General features: G+C 40.9%; 1 pseudogene; it reads right to left on the bottom strand.

The window, feature by feature from the left end:
* Positions 1-509: 509 nt before the first annotated feature.
* On the bottom strand, positions 510-3958 carry LOC130035651 (N-acetyltransferase ESCO1-like; annotated as a pseudogene).
* Positions 3959-4564: the final 606 nt, after the last annotated feature.

Below are 4564 nucleotides of genomic sequence, written 5' to 3'. Positions count from 1 at the left end.
ACATTATATACATATCATAAAAGGCCACAGCAGTTTTTCAACATATAAACCCTTTAAAAGTAGAGGGCACTATGAAGGATAGACAAGTATCAAAATGAAGTTCCGTACCAAGGGTATATACTCAGTGTAGTATTTCTGAGCAATAACAACGCAGATACCAAGTTATTCAGGTTTAGCTGTGACTATTCCATATGTTTATAAACCTCTTTGGGGTTTATAGCCTAAATATAAATAGCCTAAGTGTGCCAAAGTTGCCATTTAAAGAAAAATGACACTAAAATAATAAACTTCAAGGGATACTTAACACTAGCTCTCCATTAGTAGGTCCCTAAAAAAAGAGATGAAAGAAAAAATCAATACCCAAATTCTTCATGTACCCAGGGTGGTGCTTTTTTTGGGGGGGAGGGTGGTAGGGAGGTTTGGGGGCCATACCTAGCAATGCTCAGGAGTTACTCCTGGCTCTGCACCCAGGAATCAATCCTGACGGTACTTGGTGGGATGCCAGGGATTGAACCCAGGGTGGTCATGTGCAAGGCAAACACCCTACCTGCTGTACTATCTCTCTGGTCCCTGGAACTCTGCTTTTTTTTTAAAGGGTCATCATCAAAGTATCTTTCAGAGTCTCTTCTTAAATAATAACAAAAACACTGGTTTCTGCTCTGTGAAAATACATCTTTAAAACTAACTGGTATCAGCAGATTCATATAAAAAATACAGTACACCAAGCTACACTGGTATATTTCCATATTAAGAACTTCAAAATATACTTATCAACTGAGACCATAGTCCTTGCATTAGTTTTCAGTCCACTATGAACAATTATCCACTGCATGTAAACATGTCTAAATAAGTATAGATAAAATACATCAATCATAAATTTCTGTAAAAGATAATAAAATATCTTCTTTAAAAAACAAAACAATAAGCTATTACTGCATTGTTTCCAATTTATGAAAATGGAACAACCTTATGGCTGTTGCCAATCCTGAGTTCATTATAATAAAAATGGCCCTAGTTCCTGGTTAAAGTCAGCAACCAATCCCATTTCTCTCATTTCTCTTCAGTAGATCTTCTAGTACTGTAGGCAAGAATCTGTTTTAGGTATTATTTTGTCCATTAATAAAATTATATACCAAAAACTGACCAGTGCCACAGTACTGTGTTGCAAACAGTTTTCCATCAGGCGTGGGATCTGAGAAAGCAATTTCTTCTTTACTCAAGTATGAGCCGTATATAAAATTGCTCCTTAGGCATTCAATCATTCGAGAAGCAATTTTCTTGCGTCGCATCATGCTGAATACCCATATACGGCTGATACCACAGATTGCAGGTTCTGGCAATGTTGAGCAGCACCAGGCCTTTTGCCTTTCAAATCTGACTTTTTCTTCTTCTGATCTTATAACTGGAAGTTTCTCTTCCATGACTCTGTAGCCCCACTGGATATGTTCCGCAATTAGACAGCCAACTACTTTTTTGTCATTAGAAATAAAGAGAAGTGTTTTAGTTCTAGAATAGCACATTAGTGGAGCCTGTTGGAAACCTAAATCATTATCAACCATCTCTCTAATTTCATCGACCTTTTTCAAAGCATACTTTGGGTCTTCAGGAAGGACCATTATTATCCTGCCATCTGGGTATTCAGCCAGAATTCTTTCTTTTTTCCAGCCCACATATTTTACAGCACTAATAAACTGATTATGGAAGAGCAGATGTTGTGTTTAATCTTCAGGATTTGAAGCTGTGTAAAGCATGCCACAAACATTACAAGATACTGCTCCAAATCTTTTTTGTCCAGCATCTATGATCAACTGTTTCTCATCAACTTTTTCTGTTTCTTTTAGCTTCAACTCCTTTGGAATTGTTAACTCCAAACGGGAATTACACTCAGACCAAGAATGATTTTGTGTCTTCTCTCTGTTGTCACTGATCTTAGATGTTTGGTTACTGAGTATACTACTATGCTGTTGGGGAACTGAATCTGCAAATGTACTGTCTCCTGAATCAATTTTTGCTTGACTGAGCAGTGCTGTAACTGTGGTGGAATTTTCCACTGTACTCTTTTCAAGCTTAGATTCCAAATGCGGGCTGAAATTCTTATCTGGTGTTGATTCAGAAGAATGTTTCATCTGGTTATCCAATGATGGGACAGGAAGTTTTATCTGATTATCCAAATCACAATTTTCAGAAGCACTTTTTGTGGTTTTATTAATTTCAACTTCAGTGTCATGAATTTTAGCTTCTTCAGAATTAAGTTTTTTCATTTCTTCCTGCTGACAAGCCATGTTTTTATCAAGATGTGGTTTTAACCCTAAAAATGTACTCTGAGTCACTGGATGATGCACTTCTAAAGCTGGTAGTGAAAAACTGGTTCGTAATAAGTCCAATTTGGGAGAAACTTGAGAATCCAACTTATTTTGTTGCACAGAATTAAACTTTGATAGCTTAATTTTAGTCCAGTTAGAGTTCTTTTTAGTTAAGCTGTTTATTCCATTTAGTATACATTTCACAGGCTTTGTTTTTCTACTGGGAAAGAAATGATTTGTTTTCTGGTGATGAAGTGTTTGCCCTTCAACATCGGTCTCTTTCAACTTCACTTCCGTACACTGGTCCTCATTTACACTTTCTACTTGTGAAGATTCCTTTCTCACCTCTACAGTATCTGACTCAATTTCACCAGCAATTTCTTCACATAGTTGAAGAATGCTACCTCGCTTGTTCTTTCCTTCTTACTCCAGTTCGTTATCGACATTTTGTTCAGGCACTAATGGCTGTGGACGTTTTGGGGACTTTGCAGTAGTAATCACTTGTGTATGAACAGACTTCTTCATTTCACTCTTTTTAGAGATCAGTGAAGTAGCCACTTTTGATCTTTTTATCTCAGAAGCTACAGGCACAGGTTTTGTTTCCTCTTTTCTAGAATTCTTCTGATGACATTTTTCATCAGATCCTTTTAAGCACTGAGAACTGCTGGTATCAGCTGCCTGGTGCTCTACTTTGCGTTTTTTTCCTTTTGGTGAATTTATTTCATTGAGAACTGGATTTCCATCCTCTTTAAAGTCAGACTTCTCCTGTACTTTCCTTTTCACATGGTTTGTACTTGTTTTTACTTTACTAGTCTTACTCTGAGTATTACTACAGTACTCTTTTCTTGTTAGTGGAAAATTCTGTTTAACTGCTTGTACGGGGCCCTGAATTTCTCTACTCCGCAGAGTCCTTGTTGAAACCTCTGCTAATTGTTGTAGTCTTTGTGATCTTCGGTTAAGCTGTTCATTCAATGTGGAGGTTTCATTCACTGATTTTTTCTGAGATGACTTCTTCTTTTTCATAGATTCTTGTTGTGAATTTACAGTTACATTTTTATTAATGGAGTTGTTAGCTTTTTTGTCACTGGAAGCTGCCTTTGCTGACCTTGTACTCATGCATGTTCCAAATTCGGGCCGATTTATTTTATTTTCACTGGAAGAATTAACTGGTGATTTTAAAACTTCCTTTGGTCCTGATTTTTTGGCTAGATTTTTCTGAGACTCTTCAATTTTTGTTTCTAAATTTCTATCTTCTGTTTTCTTAGTGACATTGGAGGAATTTTCTTTTGATTTCTCCTGCATGGACATCATTCCTTTGTCCTCCTTTTCTGAGTAGTTTTGAGAGAATTTTCGTGACCTTGAAGGTGGGAATGCTGAATGCCTAGTATTATTACTGAGAAGCAGGTCTTAAGAATGAACTTTAACTGATGCTGCTATGCATTTTCAACAAGAATACTGGTTTGCTTCAAGTAAGGTTTCTGTCATCCAGTTCTTTTCCCACAAGACAGAACTGATCTTTCAGCAACCATAACTCATGAAAATTTGACAAAATCATTCCTTATAATATGCTCTTAACACATTACACAGCACCTTACTGAAACGGGAATCATGTATCACTTTAAGTTGATTGATGATGCGTCTAATAAATGATGCTTCCGAAAACTTCCTGTGTATTTGTGATCTGTCATCATTGGAGGCGGGAACCCATTGATATGCGAATATTCCACCTAGGAAGTCTTCTCCCAGCAGCTTCTGCAAAAGGCTCCTTCCTGAACTCATCTGACGAATACTAGGCGCTGCAAGGACTTCCTGCGTTAAGCAGCCCCCCTGCAGCTCTGGGGCACGGCGCCCAAGGTTCCCGGGACTAATCCCAAACCGGCTCCGCCCGCCGCCCCGCTGCGCGCCCATTCCCGGGTCAAACGCCTCCAGTTCGCCGCTCTGAGAGCTCCAGGGCGGGAGGTGGGGGTGGCAAAGTTCTCTCGTTCGGGACCTGCTCCACCCCGCGGCACGTGCCTCTCCCCCAAGGAGCGAGAACGCCCGAAACCCTCCCCCGCCGCTCTCGCACGCCCCGCCGCTCTCGCACGCAGCCCCGGCGCCCCCGAGCCCCAACTCTGCGGCCGTGACCTTGCCCCGCACCCCCTCCCCGGGATCCCCGCAGCCCGGCCCGCGCGCGCACAGGCCTCGGGGTGCAGGCGGGCCGCGGGGAGTGGGGAGCGGGGATTGGGGGCGGGCGGGGCCGTGGCTACCTGCAGGCGCCCCCC

Source organism: Sorex fumeus, unplaced genomic scaffold (assembly GCF_029834395.1).
Source record: "Sorex fumeus unplaced genomic scaffold, SorFum_2.1 ptg000063l, whole genome shotgun sequence".
Lineage (NCBI taxonomy): Eukaryota > Metazoa > Chordata > Mammalia > Eulipotyphla > Soricidae > Sorex > Sorex fumeus.
The sequence above is the reverse complement of the archived record's forward strand: the minus strand, read 5'-3'. Positions and strand labels throughout refer to the sequence as shown.